This window comes from Nematolebias whitei, chromosome 9 (assembly GCF_014905685.2).
Source record: "Nematolebias whitei isolate Nwh7 chromosome 9, NemWhi1, whole genome shotgun sequence".
Lineage (NCBI taxonomy): Eukaryota > Metazoa > Chordata > Actinopteri > Cyprinodontiformes > Rivulidae > Nematolebias > Nematolebias whitei.
Window position 1 is genome coordinate 26,164,465 of NC_056506.1, and position 18,414 is coordinate 26,182,878.

The following is an 18,414-nucleotide window of genomic DNA, read 5'->3' on the forward strand; positions in this document are numbered from 1 at the left end:
ATAACAACAAAAAAGGTTGAATCATGTCATCTGGACTTCGTTTTTTTGTTAACATGACATGACATGATTCAACCTTTTTTGTTGTTATATACCTGGATGACTGAGAAAACAAACTTTGTGTTTTTGAAACCATTAGTGAAAAGGCCAGACTTCAGGGGTATCTGAGGCAGGCTTGAAACACAAGAGTCAGGGTGGCTTCTGGGTAATACCAGATGGCTAGGCCTCAGACTGACGAAGCCTCTTGGATGAGGGGCGAAACGTTTCTTTTTAACAAAAAAACGAAGTCCAGATGACATGATTCAACCTTTTTTGTTGTTATATACCTGGATGACTGAGAAAACAAACTTTGTGTTTTACAAGACAATCTTGAGACGATCTACGTTTTATAGTTTGGAGAGTGGCATTAATGAAAGGACAGGAGAAATAACTGGAAGTGGCAGAGCAAAAGATGCAGAGGTTCTTTTTATGAGTTAAAAGGATGAATATGATTACAAATGAGATCATCAGAGGTACAGCACAGGTTGAATGACTGGAAGATAAAGTTAGAAAGGTCAGACTGAGATGGTTTGGACATGTCCAGAGGAGGGACAGTGGGTATGATGGTAGAAGGATGATAGAAATGCATCTGCCAGAAAAAGAGGGAATGTGTCAGGGCGGTTAGACATGAAGATGGTTGAAGTAAAAACAGAGGATGCAGAAGACTGAGTGAGATGGAGGATCAGAATGGAATAGCCGGAAGAAGAAGAGTGTTCTTACCCTGTTGCTATGTGTTCAAATTTTCATTTATCTGTTTATTTTGTTGCTGTTTTTCTTGTGAATGCTCCCTTCTGCAAGGGCTGTTACAGCAAACAGACTTGCACAAGATTTGGCAAGTATTTTATATCAGTTACACTTCCTAACACACCCTGGGCTTGCTCCAACAGCCTTAACGGCCCGGCATATTCCATTCTAAGCCAAACTGTCTACGAGCAGTCACGTGGTTGATAAGATAAAGATAAGAACTTTATTGATCTTGCAGGAAATTGCTGTGCCAGAGTTCCAATACAAAGGAACATGCACAAGGAATCACATAATATACAAATAAAAGAAAATGTAAAAATAACAGAGAATATAAAAATACCAAGAATTAATGCCCAAAAACAGGTCAGGTGCAGACAGAAACATTTAAGTGTTTATTGTGGTGCATGATTAATTTTATTGTACTATGTGCAGAAAGAGGAAGGAGTTGAAAAGTTTGATAGCCACAAAGAGGAAGGGCTTCCGGTGGTGTTCTGTAGAGCACCTCGGTGGTCTCAGTCTACAACTGAAGGTGCTGTGGTAAGAGTCCAGCGTGTCATGAAGGGGATGTGGCATATTGTTCAGGATTTGGTGCAGTTTCCTCAGCATCCTCTGCTCAGACACCTCTGTCAGAGACTGCACTTCCACTCCCAGAACTGAGCCAGCTCTCCTGGTGAGTTTATTGAGTCTGATGGCATCAGTTTTCTTCTTCTTGCTGCCCCAGCACACCACAGCGTAGAAGAAGATGCTGGAGACCACAGAGTAGTAAAACATCTGCAGCATGGTCCTGCAGATGTTAAAGGAACTGAGTCGCCTCAGAAGAAAAAGACAACTCTGCCCTTTCTTGTAGAGTGTTGGTGTTTGCTGTCCAGTCGAGTTTATTGTCCAAGTGGAACCCCAGGTCAACTTACCGTTGAACGGCACTGTGGTTTCTGTCAATGATGTACCATCTGAGATACTCCTCCAAAAGCTTCTCAAAAGTCTTCACACCTCTGAGTTATCCAGCAGTTTGGAACATGGTGCTGTTAAGCAAAATATGATTTTGCAACGATTCCTCAGATTCTGGTTCCAGGACCTGCATTCCTCCTCCTGCATGGCTGTAGCGTGACCACTTCGGTTCCTTCCCTGCCAGAGTATCCACTCCATACCTGCATCCATCACTCGGCCACAAATCTATCATGAAGAAAATGCCACACTTTTCAGCAGACAGACTCCATACACAATATCTGCACAATCTCCATTTAGGAGTTTTTGGCCATTTTACTAATTTAGTATGTTTTTTTAATCATAAAGCTGAACGTCAAGCACATTTCTGCATTGACAAATACACACACAAACTTCTGAACAATCACATAATATATGGCACATGCGCCTGAGAGGAAAAGTTTGGCTCGGTCCTTGTGTTGAGAAGAGGAAGGTGGAGCTGCTTTGTGAACAAAATGACACATTTTTTGTCATGCCACTATGTCAGTTAGAGCCAATGTCACCTTCTTGGATGGAATATACTAGGTTCTTTATGACTGTAAGATTGTAGCACTTACTACAAAGCTACTGTGACATTTAATATGTTGTGTGTATTTAGTTTTTTTTTATGACTAAAAAAACATGATTGTGGGTGTGGTTTACATGACCACATCCCAAATGTGCAGACTGACTAAAAATACAATATGACAAGACCCATAATCCAGGTCCTGATGAATTCACTTTTAAACAACTGAAGGAAGCAGAGAAACTGTCTACAGTTTTATGCCTGTATATATAACTTGCAAATGCATTGTGTTTTCTGCACCAAACTTAAATGTATTTACTTTTTCAGAAAAATACTAAATAAAACTAAATAAACAATAGGTTGGCCATTGACCAGGTGTTTTATTATAGTCCTTGTGAAGATGAATTAGATTTAGAAGATCACTGAGTCTTGATGAGACATTTAAAAGTCTGTAGTTGAAGCTCCATTCAAAGGTCTGAAAACACTCAGGAGAAATCTGACAGTAGAAATGCTAGCTAGTAGTCTGTGGCAAAAAGCTTTAATCTTACAACTATTGCTAAAATATTATTCTGTCTTAGTCTCTTCAGAGTCAGAGTCAGAGAGTCAGAGTTTCTTTATTGTCATTCGCACCTCATGTGGTACATGTGGTGGAGCGAAATTATGTACACGGGGTCCCAGTTACATCCAACAATAAAATGTATAAGAAAAACAGTAATGACATCTAAGATATGAAACAAGAAAAACATCAACTAAATATACACTAAGCACTCATAACATAAAACATTGAACATCAGCACAAACATGAACATGAGTCTTTGAGCAGATGTGCACGCATGACCACACCAACATTGAAACAGATCAGCAGCAACACGAAACAGATCAGCAGCAACATGATATGGTCTTTCACAGTGACTATTCTAGCCAGAGATTCATGAGTCTAACAGCCTCAGGGTAGAAGCTGTTCCTCAGTCTAGTGGTTCCACACTTAACGCTCCTTAACCTCCTTCCTGAGGGGAGCAGGGCAAAAAGTGTGTGTGCTGGGTGGGCGGGGTCCCCCACGATGCAGGTGGCCCTCCCCCCGCATCTGGAGGTGTAGATGTCTGTGATGGTGGGGAGACTGATTCCAACAGATTTCTGTGCAGCCTTCACCACTCTCTGCAAAGCCCTTCCCTCTGCAGCTGTGCAGCCTCCACGCCACACACCGATGCTCGAGCACAGGATGCTCTCCACTGCACACCTGTAGAAGGAGGTGAGGACTGAGCTTCCCAGACCAGCTCGCCTCAGCCGTCTGAGGAAGTAGAGTCTCTGATGAGCTTTCTTGATCAGGCTGGTGGTGTTGTTGCTCCAGCTGAGGTTGTCATTCATGTGTACACCCAAGTACTTGTAGCTGGAGACCACTTCCACCGCAGATCCTCTTATGTTCAGGGGGGTGTAGGTGTTTTGTTTTTGCTCTTAGACCCAGAGTTGTGTTTTGTTCAGTCCAATGATGAGAATTGAGGTAAAACCCCTACCTACTAATCCTCTTGATCCCAGTGATTAACAAGAACTAAGCCATTTTGAATTGAAAGTGCAGTTTTGTGAATTTGTGTATTTAAATGAACTACAAGAAATTTACATTGGTCAAGTTGAAAAAAAAAATCTGCTCATGTCATGTCATAAAGACATCTGTGATCAAGCTATCAAAAGATTAGGTCTGTGTCATGTGACATCAATATAAAAGCTCCTAAACAATGTCAACTGCTGTTCATAGACATCAGACTGTTTGTCGAGATTTATTATTAATTTTATTATTATTATGAAGAAACGGGCCTGTAAACAAGCCACAGTTAGCATAATGTTTCTTTTTAAGTTTTCAAAGCTTTGCACACATTCTTGCAAATTTGCCAGCAACAGCCTACATTCTGATGGTGAGTGATCTTAATGATGCTCTAAATCATCATAGGTCACTACCAGAGCGCATGAAGTCACTTCTTTATACATTAAAAAGCCTTTAATGAGACCCAAATGAATTGTGTTAACTAGAGCACAAGCAATTCAAAATGACTGAATATCTAATAAGGTTTAGTGCTGCCTTGTGAGTTTACAGTGCTAAGAAAAATAAAGCATAATAAGAAAAGGTATGATGGCATCAATAACATAAGGAAATAAGCCTCTACAAAATCTCTGAAGGGTAGACATTAAACCTATGAACTTGATACAAACACCATCAATGAGCTGAAAATGTCCAATTGTATTTCAAACAAAAAAAGTTTCAGTTTAAATACGCAACTTTGAATCAATCTCCACTAGATCTCAGTTCAGAGTTAAAATTCTAACTAGCTTGGTTTTACTTTCAGTAGACGCAGTTACAGTGACAATATCAAGCTTTAATCAAAGTGTTACTGTGTGCTTCTGAATTGATAACCTCTTCATGACAGCTGTGAAATAACATGGACACCTGAAAGCTCTCTCTGTTTCGCAAAGCAGTAATCTGCAGAGGTCCTTGGATACGTCTTTACATTGCAAAGTAGATCTGTAATTTCTCTGAAATGAAGTAAGAAAGCTCAGATTTATTTTTTTCCGGGGAAACATCTGCTCACTAAAACCTGGATGATATATCTTGAGACTCGTCAGTTTTTTTAAAATAAAGAAAAATGAGACGATAGATACAGGGTCTTTTGTATAACTGCAAGCAAATCGGGTCATTTCGGACAACTCAAGGGTTGATAGGCAGCTAAGAACCCACACTTATAGCTAAATACATCAGTGAAGACATGTTCAGGTCCTGGCAGAGGAAACTAATTTAAGTGTGGGCAGATGTTCTGCAGTAGAACTGATAACTCCAAACTGACTCTACAAAAAGTGTCTGATTACAGGTGTTTTTGGGCCAAACAGTTATACAAATAGTAATTACATTATTAAAACAGTAATAAAGACAGTAATACGGACAGTAATAACGGTATAATGATCATGTTTGCCTTCAAAAAGCCCGGAAAAACTCTTTGTACAACACTTGGCTGAGGGTCAGTGTCACCTCGCTAGTTAATGCACATGGCATCACCAAACACAATAACAATGGAAGACTTATTAGTTGGTGCTAAAAGTGCTTTATAAATAAATTGGTATTGGTATTGGTGCTGTTCCTTTTTGGTTCAGTATTTGAAACTGTTTGAAAGAATTTAAAAAACATTGAGAATAAAGCACGACAGGAGCCAAGACTCATTGATCAGTTGTGCTGCACATACTTGAAGAAAATCACACAATAACCTACAACTTCTACAGTTTGTGGGATTCCTACATTTCCAGCCACACTCACTTTCTCCACAGGTGCCTTAGACAATTTACAGGGATGCAAATAGCATGTCATTGACAATTTGCATCTATGTGCATTTAACACAGCATTTTGCACAGTTTATCATGTAGCTCTTAGAGCAAATCTATTGTGATGCAATAGAGAATGAGTTTTGAGTCTGCTGTCAGTCACTGCACTATGCCTTACTCCAACCACAACCAAAGTAACAAAAATCTTGAACACATAATAAAACAGGTAGGAAGTGACTATCACTTTCTTAGTCTGTAAAAACTTGTGAAGCAAACAGACCCTTTAACAGCAGAGACGCACTTCACAGACAGTTTTCAGGGAATAGCTTTGATCATGGATGACGTCACGAGAATTGTGGGGAATCCCCAAATTCCCAGATGTTGGGCAAACAACATGGCTGACCTCATGCACAAAACAATTTCCTGTGGGATTAATAAAGTTCTATCTTATCTCATCGTACTAGTCACCTCCAGTGCTTTTGTCCATGTCATCTTAAACAAAAACTATGTCCCTGGGGCCAAAATATAATTGGAATATAAGGATACAGCAATACACAGCTCAAACATTAGCTACAATGCAGGAGACTAGCAGTGTCCGGCAACTGGGATGAATTGATAGAAAGTACTGTATGGGATCTCAGTGCGTCCATGTTGGTTCAAGCTTTTTCGCCTTGATGAAAAGGAGAACAGATGACATAAAACCATGTGGGATGCATGCAATTTATTTTCCATGTATTGTGCAAGTTTTTATCAACAGACCTGATAAATGATTGTGCCAGACGTTTTTATTTTATCAAAGTTCATGCTCAATAATCCAGGTAAAAAAATATCCAACAAAGTTCAGTCAGATTATCTGGACAGTTTCTTTCTTTCTTTCTTTTTTGAGATGTTTCATCCTTGATCCAAAGGACTTCACCAGTATGAGTGTTGTGACTCAAGGTACCCAGTTTGTAACGAGACCCAAAACGACACAAGACTCCAGCTGGAAAGTGAACAGTGTTATTTATATATAAATATACACGTTGGTGACTGGAACCCCTGGAAGAGGAAAGACACGGTCATGATGGCCAGGCAAAGAGAGCAGTACAGGAAATTGATTGTGTTGTCTTGTTTCCTCCTTACAGGTGGATTGGCAGAGAAACTCTGAATATCCAAGGCTTCCAGAGAGGTCCAATTCAACATGCAATTCAAGGCAGGCAAGTGTCTGGAGGGCAAAGCGCAGGGAACGAGATACAGGACCAAAGGCGAAACAGGAATTGGTCCAACCGACAGGATGACTATAGGCACACAAAAACAAGGTAAGTCTTTCATCAAACTTTAGTAGTGCTGGCTAGAAGCATAAATACCAGAAGAGGAATCAATGCTCCAGCGAAGAGTAGAGCTTGACTGCAGCCTTATGTAGAGTGGGAGCTCATCAGGTAGACGACCGTCAGCTGTGGGTAATCAGCGGCCATCTTGGGGCTGCAGCAAGTGCTACTCTTACAATGAGGAGCCGCAACTAACTCAGTCCCACAAGCAGCAACACCCACATAGTGGACCAACCAGCTTGCTGGTGATAAGATAGTCTCTGGAGTCCGCCCTCTCCACCGTCATCTCCTCTGAGACAGCCATAGCCAAAGTGGTTCAAAACATCTAAATTCATGCTCAATAATCCAGGTAGAAAATCCAGCAAAATTCAGTCAGGACATCTGAACGGTTTCTTTTCTTCTTCTTCTTTTTTTTTCTTTTTTCTGGTTGGTCCCTATGGGAGTGTGCTGCTTATGGGAGTCAGTTTGTTGTGGCTCCTCTTACTGATGAAGCCCTTTGGATGAAGGATGAAACGTCTCAACAAAAAATAAATAAATAAATAAAAGAAGCCGTCCAAATGACTTGACTGAACTTTGTTGGGTTCTTTTATTTTACTTTGTTAGCCAGTGTTAGACATTAGCTATCAGTTATTTTGCTCTTGTTTTCAAAAGTGAAAATGTTCATTAAAAAAAAATTGTAAGTTCTAAGTTCTCTTATTACCACAATTGATTTTTGGAATTATTATTAGTTCTACTAATTAATTTATTCTTATTAATTTGGATTCTAGGAACAGGAAAGAAATTTAAGCTTTATCCATTATTTAGCTAATTTTAGATTTAAACTGCTTTTATAGTATTCCAGGTAGAGAATGCTAGGGCATGAGGTTTGTCATCATCACTATTGCAAGTCCTGTAGCAACAAAGCTTCTCAGGTACCATTTTTCTGCTGTTTTTTAATAGGCAAACCACAACTACAGCATTCATTGTACTGCACTCAATGTTCTGTTTGCTCGAAATCCAGGTACCTGCTGACATCACATACTGTGTAGGGAGCTATTTTTTATAACCCTAACCAGTAGTAAGTACTATGACCCACTGATAAACATTTTGTGGTTAGAAAAAAATGCTCACCTACCTTCAGGATTCCTAAGTAGCCCCCTGGTAAGGGAAGTAAATCATCAAGGTTTCATCAGGTACCTGCAAGTTATTAGAAAACAAAGCTTTCACAGTGAAACAGACGGATTTCTTCTAGATAGTTCCACGTACATGTGACAGGAAAGTTTGAAAAGAAACAGAATAAAACTCAAGGCCCAGGGGAGTCTTGGTGTGATTGACACTGAAGTCAAAGCCCAACAGGCGGCGTAACAGTGCAAACATGTCTGTTTCTTCCTGCTCCCTGCGGGCAATGCATATTCGACAGTCATTCAAATATGGAAACAGTCTGGGACCTGTTGACTGCGAGGAGTTCAGGGCTGCCTCCACAGACTTGTTAAAGCTTCCCAGGGCATTTGACTTGTTGAACAAGAGATTCTGTTATTTATCGACTACACTCTGTTAAGAGAGCCTGTAAACTTAGTTGAAAGTGATCTTAAATCTTACATTTTCACACCATACAGTTTGATCAACAAAGAAACAGTTGTCCCATCAAATAAAAATGAGCAAGCTTTCAGGATTTATTTTTGGAAAAATGTAAATTGAAGAAATGTAAGGCAAACTTGTGACTTGAACGTAGGCATATTCAAATCTGAACTTTAATGTATACTGGTTTTTTTTTGGCATCTGATGTATAAAAAATATCTCCCTTATTTTAGGGTTGCCATGTGATTGTTTCAGCTACAGTACACCATATAAATCAATTTCACACTAAACACCCAGAACAGAGCATCCCCGTATTTTTTTGTACCTACTAGGAATTAAATGATTTTCAGAAAAAGATTTAACCTGTCCAGAATTGCAGAATATCCTTCTTCTTTTGGCTTTTCCCTCTTCAAGGCTATCCACAGCGAGTCATCCTCCTCCATCTCACTCTGTCCTCTGCATCCTCTGTCCTCACTCCAACTCCATGTCCTCTGACTATGTAAGAAGACAGTGGAGAGGTCATCTTTTATTATGTTGGAGACACAGTGATTATTTCCCATAAGAATCCTTGAGAAATGTTTACCTCCAGGGGAACTCTGTGCAGCTGCTGGGTTCAGTTCTGAAAACCACCAAGATGGGATAGGCAGGCCTCTGATGAGTTCTCTACAAAACTAATCTTTTTGGTTTGGCAAGTCAGAATGGGTCAGAACCTCAGACAGGTGAAGGCATTGATAAGTGTGTACTTGTAAGTGCATTGATTTTATGTGAGTTGTTGTCTGTTCTTCAAAGCTTTGTAATAAATCTGATGAAGTCTACACCTGATCAACTAGGATTCACTTTTTTTCCACAACACTTTTTTTATATTAGATTTGGAATATCTTGCATAGCGCCATTATTTAAAATGAAAATAAAAAAATCCCTTTAAATTCTTTGGTTGTGAGGCAAGGGGTGTGAATACTTTTGTAACACATTGTACCAAAGACAAAGACTTTACTTCCTAAGAAGATTAAATAAGTTTGGTACAAACACCAGCATCCTTACCAACTTTTATAGGTTTTATAGGTAGGCACCACTGAGAGCCTGCTGACAGGATGCATCACCGGGTGGTATGGGAACTGCACCAGTCAGAGCCAGAAAGCTCTACAGAGGGTGGTGCAAACAGCAGAGGACATCACTGGTAGCAGTCTCCACACTATCCAGGACATCTACCACAGCCAATGTGGTAAATAGACTGTATATATAGCACTTTTCTATCTTATCAAGATACTCAAAGTGCTTAACACTAAAATCTGTGCCCTCATTTACTCATTCATACAGCACTCTACTAGATCTATACAAAGAACAATCAGTGCTTTATCATAGTTGTACACCGATGGGACACACATCAGAGACAATGAGGGGTTCAGTGTCTTGCCCAGGGACACTTTGGCATGGGACTGCTGATGGAATCAAACCCACAACGCTTGCATTGGAAAACGACTGCTCTAACCACTCAGCCACAGCTGCTCCTGATGTCTGCATAAAGCACGCAGCATGTGGCTGTGTCAGGCATGTGCCACATATGCCATATATCATGTATGCTACCTTACCATCGTAATTCAATTAATCTCAATGTTACTCACTACCTGTGAAATAATCTGTCACACAACCTGTGTAGTTTATGTTAGTTATGTGCAATATATATCATGTGCATTTTAGTTTATATTACTACCTGTTAAATACTTATTTATACTAATCAATCCTGCTTGCACCCTTATGTTCTACCATTTTCTTGTTTACCATTTTTCTTTTGGATCTTGTAAATATTATATTTCTTTTTCACTTTTTGGTACTTTATTTTATACCCTTATTGCATGCTTTGATATTTATTTATTGATTTTTTTTTTTTAGTGATTGGAATTGGTTCATCTCATCCTGAACATTTCATTGCACTAATGACCCTGTGTAAACCTGCATATGGCAAATAAAAAACATAACCATGAGCATTATTACTAATCCTGGGGAAAACCTGAAGTTTGTTACACGTATCATCCACCCACAAATTTTAAAAACTAATGAGTTGACCAATAAATTGTTAATAAAATACTTTTCTCAGGTTCAACTGAACAAAATCTACACAGTCAGAAACCTAAGGTGACTATGGATGTTTCTCTCTCAGGTACTGGTTTACTATGCAGTGCCATAACTTTCAATGAATGTTATATAGATTTAAAACATTTCTATTTTTCATGCAGAGGGAAGAGAGAGTATTTTCAATATAGCTTGCTGAGTCATACAGTCATACTAAATTTTGTTCTTCAGCAACTGATTGAATTTTTCAACTTCATGTTCAACCATTTTTTAAACAAACACACTTTTTAATGTGTTTATTAAATAATTAATAGGAGTTTTAAATGATTAGATAAAGCATAAACTAAACAAGGCAGCCAGGTGGCGCAACTGGTAGAGCTGCGAGCAGGTCCCTGGTTCAAATCTCGGTCCGGAGGCCTTTCTGGGTGGAGTTTGCATGTTCTCTCTGTGCATGCATGGATTTTCTCCAAGTACTCCGGTTTCCTCCCACAGACAAAAAACATGTACAGTATGCTAGACTGATTGGTGATTCTAAATTGTCCCTAGTGTGAGTGAGAGAGTGAATGGTTGTTTGTCTCGTTTGTCTCTATGTGTCCCTGTGATGGACTTGCGACCCGTCCAGGGTGTACCTCACCCTTCACACAGTGATGGCTGGACATGAGCACCGGCGACCCCCGTGACCCAAAATGGAAGAAGCTGGTAAAAGATAATGGATGGATAAACTAAACATCTGCTATCTGGACTTTTAAAAACTCTAAGTACTCATCACACATAAAATGTTTATTCCCTCATCAACAGGAGTAAGTTAGCTGTCAGAATCTAAAGGATAATCTGATACATGTGAAGTTTTGACGTGCATCAGTTCCATCTGTCACACCAGCAGATCCCTTAGCTGCCCCTGCAGGAAGATCTAGTTTGACTAATGGACTATTTTTTCTGTAACCTGCATTCTGTGCATATAAATTGTCCTTCCATCCATGTGCGCTTTCAGACAAAAGAACTTCACAGTCTGTTTGTAGAACACTGGTGGTCACTGCGATGTGTTTCACAAACTGTCAGCAAAAGAATTCACAGTAATTAGACTAAACTCATGCAATGTGAGATCAGAAAAAAAACGACTTTTAGAGAAAGCGATCTATTGGAGACAGAATGTGTGCAGGATTAAACAGGCAGCACTGTGCCAGCATTTCAGGATTTACAGTAATCAGTCTTAATGAAAACACTAATGGGCTGAATGCGAGTCATTAGATCCTGTAAAGTGCAAAACAAATTCAGCTGGAACAGGAGAGCTTTCTTCTCAACAGAACTGTTCTGTTAAGATTTGTATCAAAATGCAATGCAGCAATGCAAACAATACATCCATTCATTTTTCTCTTCTAAGATTTTTTTTTTTGTTTGTTGTAAATATTTGATTGTACCCCAGAGTGGTGGTTAATCAAGCATTTTGCTGAAGACCTCCTGATTGTTCTGTGGAAGCTAAACTGCTTGCACATAACTTTATTTTTGCTACTTTTACTATTTTGGGTGGAACTGGGACCTTGAGTACATAATTTTGTTCCACCTCATGTACCACATGTGATGCAAATGACAATAAAGTTGACTTGAACTTGAACATGACCTTGAACTTGAAAAGAAGAGAGATGTTAGCACTTTCTCTGTGTCCACCACACTAATGCTGCTATTGCTTGTAGCAATTGTGCCAATTAATCCAACCAGCAATACACATTTGTGCAAGGAATGTTAGGTCTTTAATGTATCCACTCATACCTTTTACTGCTGTAATTTACTTCATCATTTAGCCCAAGGTTTCTCAAACTTTTTGGGTTCAGGGACCCCATACAGGGGAGAAAAAGTTTCAGGGGCCCTCTCATAACCCTCATCTTTATTACATTTTCTTCGGTTTGTCTCTATAATGCAATGGAAGTATTTGTGTAACATAAATACTTAAGACCTCTTCTTTAATGGTGTTAATACACTTTTTATACTTTTAAACATGTGGTATTTTTCATTCAAGATACTTAATTAACAATATTTTTAATATCATCTTCCAAAAGTACAGTTTGGAAAAAATTGATAGGATCAAAAACAACTTTAAAACTTTACTTATTCACATAATGAACATAATAATGAATGTATTGCCGCTTCTTCATTATTAATACAGAAAACTCTACATAAAACTGAACAGAATCATAACAGTAGTAGTCATTAGGTCAGGGTGATGCATTGAATAAACTTAATGTATCACAAGTTTTTCAGTTAATGATGGTTTAAATGGCTCTATCACAACCATCGAGTATACACTGCCATTCATGTATTTCTCGTCTGCGCCACCAACTTCCCGCAGCCCCTGCTTCTCCCTCAATGAATACAAACAGCCCCTCACTGCTGCTTCACACACGCTTACTAACATCGTAATGGTGCATAGTTCAAGGGGATTATTATTTAATAATATGTAAACAGTATATTTTTTAGACATGTATATTTTTTATGTACTGTATATGAATGTTTCTGTTCAGTGCTCTGACATGGCTCTGTTGTGACTTAGTAATATATAAATAAACTGAATTGAAATTAATTGAATTCAATTGTTATATATATATATATATATGTGTGTGTATGTATGTATGTATGTATGTATATATATATAATATGCATATATATTCAATTGTTATATATATATATAATGGATGGATTATAAATACATATTTATATACATATACACACATATATATATATCATAAGCACCGGCTTGTGAACCCCAGTTTGAGAACTACTGCTTTAACCAACACGGGTTGGGTGGGGGGGCTTAACTGCCAGCAAAAAATACCTCTACACCCCATCATTCATATGAAAGTTCAATTAAAAAATAAAATGACTTAAAGTATTTTTCTTGCCATTACACGTGACGCACCACAATATTTAGAGTCTGCAGTAGACTGGTGACCTGCCCAGGATCTATAACACCTTTCACTTGTTGACCTTTGGAGATATTTTCTTAAATACTAAGAAAAAAGAAAGAAAGAATCAATTGCAAAATGGATTTTGAAAATTGTAAACTACAGTAAGAATACTGTAGACATTTCAGAGGTGACAGCAGGGAAAATGGTAAATGGACTGTACTTATATAGCTCCTTTCTATCTTATCAAGATACTCAAAGCTCTTTACACTACAACCTGTGTCCTCATTTACCCGTTCATACATCACTACTAGATCTATACAAAGATAATTGAACAAATCATTCTAAAGAGAATAATCAGTGCTTCATCACATTCATTCTCTGATGGGACACACATCGGAGGCAACAAGTGGTTCAGTGTCTTGCCCAGGGACACATCGGCATGTGACTGTTGTTGGATTCGAACCCCCAACTCTCGGACTGGAGGACGACTGCTCTAACCACTCAGCCGCTCTAGCGCTAACAATGCTGCTTTATCTTTATTTCTTTATTTTTTTCACTTCAGTAAGAACTCTAACCAAAACACCATTGAACCTGTTGAAGAAGTACCTCTGAGTGTTCTTTAACAGCTCCAGCACATCAGTCATGTATTTGACCCTGACCTCTGACCTTCTCTAGCAGCATGAGTAAGGGCATTCAAAAGGTCTCTGCTTTTTGGAGCAAAAAACCTTCAGCTTTCACCCTCACATGAGTGAGTAACCATTTAGAAAAGAAAAAAAAAAAGATTCAGAACAAATCAAAAACACTGCAGGAGTGAAATAACCAAATAGATGTATTAATTTAATGAATGTTAAAAAATTTTAATGTATTCATTAAAATTGAATCACTTCAGTATTCATACCTAAAATAATGATGAGCGAAAAAATACCCAAAAAGTAATAAACTTAAAGCACATTTCAGACTGCAATAAATTTGCCTCACTAGTTTAATATTATTTTTCCAGAAAGTATGACAGGCAATGTATATATTATTTATAAATTTATTTTTTTAAAAGTGGCACCAAAATTGCAAAGCAGCAGAAAGGTTCTTCACCTTCAAACCCAGTGTGTGTTGTAGCATCAGTTAGTTCTCTCCCTGGCAGTAAAATGCTTCTTATATTTTCTGCTGATGCTCTGAGAATGCAGATGAAGTCAAGAACTGACGTGTCCAGGCAGAAACAGGGAGAACTCCACCTCAAATATGAGACTAACTGTTGCTTGTTAGTGAAATATTCTCAGCTAATAGAATAAAATAACGTCTGTCTTGTACAAAATGTAACTAAAAATAACTCAGGCAGCTGTAGTTTGTCTGCATTTGATTTAATATTAAAATATGGACACACTGATGAGTTTAAAACATTTTGTTTATAAGCGCAGAGAGATTTATCTTCAGCCACATAGTAAGATCACCCAATCTATCAATACAAAAGTTGGATCTGATTATTATGATGGCAGGCTTGCACTTTCAGTCTCTCCTCGAAGTAAATGTTTATTGATCCCTACAGACTTGGGCATGTAAATTCTGATTTGTATGTGTGCGTTGTTTGCAGGGCAGCTGTGGAGTCAAATCCATCACTATTGACATATGGACCTGCTTACTGTGGAGACTCTGAAAGTCTTGTAGACTGATGATGAAGAACTCTGTCCGAGCCTCTTTACAATCACATCACTCAGGGTGTCTGTACAAAAGGTCCAGTACTGAAAAAAAAAAAAAAGAAGAAGAATCACATGGTTGCATTACTTGTCCAGCAACTTTTTAATAATATAAAATAAAATAAAAATTTTAAAAAGCAAGAGTTGGGCATTTGAAGGTTATGAACAATTAATATCTTATCTATTGCAGATAGCTATTTGTACAACCACAATTTGGAGAAAAAAGTTTCCAAAAGAAAGACCTGCCATCTGTAAACAACTCTACTACAACTCTAATCTTATGTGTAATTGGGTCGCGGAGGTAACAGGTCCAGGAAAGAAACCCAGACATCCCTCTCCCCAGCAACACTTCCCAACTCGTTCTGTGGATCCCAAGGTGTTCCCAGACCTGAGAAGATACACTATTCCTCCAGTGAGTTCTGGGGTTCATCAGCAGAATGCAAATCAACTGCTGCCCTGCCACTCAGGAAGATGCAGGTCTGGTGGTTAATTATAGAAACACTAACCCCAAACAGTTGGGTAGGAGATGCACTGTGTGTAAGAAAGGTACTTTTTTTGTTTTGTTTTGTTTTGTTTTTACTTTGATGGAACCTGGTGAGTGGAAGCAGAAATTTTATCCATGGCCAGGTACAATGGCAGATCCAGGGTATGATTAACGATAACCTTGCCCACCACAGATTAATCTTTGGCCATCCTAATCATTTGAGGAAAATTATAGTTTTAAGCAATATAGAAACCATAAAGCAATTCAAAAGGGTAATTTATTTACAAATGTATGACAGTGTTCTTAGACTTTGATGTGGCAACCTAATCTTTGAAAGAAACATTTCTGTGGATCCAGTGTCAATTCACCTCACAAGACCCAGGGAGCATGTGGAAAGGCATTAAATGCATAACAGATTATAATGGCAGGGGTGCACAATGCCCTAGAGACTCATCACTGCCTGATGCCCTCAACAAGTTCTCCCAGCACCAGACTCACCTCACCACCGAAAGAGGAGTTTCTCAGTGTGACCTCAGCCGAAGTGAGGAGTACCTTCAGGAAGATTAATCCTCACAAAGCAACTGGCCCAGATAACATCCCCGGGAAGGTGCTGAAGACTGTGCCGATCACCTCTGCTCTGACATATTTAACTCCTCACTCAACCTGGCAACAGTTCCCACCTGCCTGAAGACTGCCACCATCATCCCAGTCCCAAAGAGCTCTACAGTGACTGGTCTGAATGACTATCGGCCAGTAGCCCTCACCACAATAGTCACTAAATGCTTTGAAAAACTGCTCATGACTCACATCAAAACAACCATCAACATCAACAAAAACCCTCATCAGTATGCCTACCATGAGAATAAATCAACAGAGGATGCCATCTCCTCTGTGGTCCACACTACTCTCACCCACCTGGGGTAGAAGGACTCCTACGTCCGTATGCTCTTTGTGGACTTCACATCTTCCTTCAACACCATGATCCCCCAGACCCTGATGGACAAACTACTCACACTAGGACTAAGCCCCTCCATTTGCAACTGGGTACTAGACTTTTTAACAAACAGACCACAGTCAGTGAGGATCCACAACTTCTCCTCCTCCACCATAACCCTCAATACTGGCTCCCCTCGGGGCTGTGTGCTGAGACCTCTCCTGTTCACTCTGCTCACGTATGATTGTGCAGCTACCCATCCAGGCTGTCACACTGTAAAGTTTGCAGATGATAGAGCGGTGGTGGGATGCATCACGAATAATGATGAGGTACAGGCAAGAGGTGGAACACCTGGAGAGCTGGTGCAGGAAGAACAACCTCTACATTAATGTGAAGAAGACCAGGGAGAAGGTCATGGACTTCAGAAGGAATAAACACTCCTACTCCCCACTCCCACCCCTACCCCTCGAACATAAGAGGATCTGCAGTGAAAGTGGTCTCCAGCTACAAGTACTTGGGTGTACACCTGAATGACAACCTCTGCTGGGGCAACAACACTACAAGTCTGATCAAGAAAGCACCTCAGGGACTCTACTTCCTCGGGCGGCTGAGACGAGCTGGGCTGGAAAGCTCAGTCCTCACCTCCTTCTACAGGTGTGCAGTGGAGAGCATCCTGTGCTCCAGCATCAACGTGTGGCATGGAGGCTGCACAGCTGCAGAAATAAAAGCTTTGCAGAGAGTGGTGAAGGCTGCACAGAAGACTGTTGGAGTCAGCCTCCCCACCATCACAGACATTCACACCTCTAGATGCAGGAAGAGGGCCACCTGCATCATGAAGGACCCCACTCACCCAGCACACACACTTTTTGCCCTGCTCCTCTCAGGCATGAAGTTGAGGCGCATTAAGTGTAGAACCACTAGACTGAGGAACAGCTTCTACCCTGAAGCTGTTAGACTCACAAAGCCCGAATCAGGATAACCACTGTAAAAAAAAATCACTGTAATGCCATTTGATTGTTGATATGTGCTGCTGACTATATACTGCTGCTGTATTCATTCGTACTCATCCACTCACACAGACTCATGTTCGTGTTGCTGTTGTTCGGCATATTATTTTTATACTATTAGTGTGTAGTGTATTCTTAGTTTTAGCATATTTCTTAGTTCATATCTCAAATCTTATAACTGTTTTTCTTTTACAATTTATACTTTTGCTGGATGTAACTGGGACCCTGCATACAAAATTTCATTCCACCACATGTACCACATTTGGTGCGATGACAATAAAGAACCTTGACTTGACTTCTTACATGTAGGCACACATCAAAATGGAACCCACTCCATGGTGAGTTTAGGTTGCTTCCATCTGGATGCAAATATCTGCTGTCCAGATGTAGGATGAACATACTGAAAAACTCATTAATTCCTGTAGCGATCAGGTTTTTTTTAACAAACAGTGATGATTCATGTTATTTTATTGTCCAATGTCTAGTATTGGGCAGCACAGTGGCGCAGCTGGTAGAGCTGCTGCCTCTCAGCGAGCAGGTCCCTGGTTTAAACCCCGGTCCGGGGGCCTTTCTGGGTGGCGTTTGCATGTTCTTTCCATCCATGCATGGGTTTTTTCCAGGTACTCCAGTTTCCTCCCACAGACCAAAAATATGCATGTTAGGCTGATTGGTAACTTTAAATTGTCCCTAGGTGTAAGTGAGGAAGTGAATGGTTGTTTGTCTTGTTTGTCTCTATGTGTCCCTATGATGGACTTGTGACCTGTCTAGGGTGCACCCCGCCCCTCGTACAGTGATTGCTGGACATGGGCACCAGCGACCCCCATGACCCAAAATGGAAGAAGCGGGTAAAGATAATGGATGGATGGATGGATGGATGGATGGATGGATGGATGGATGGATG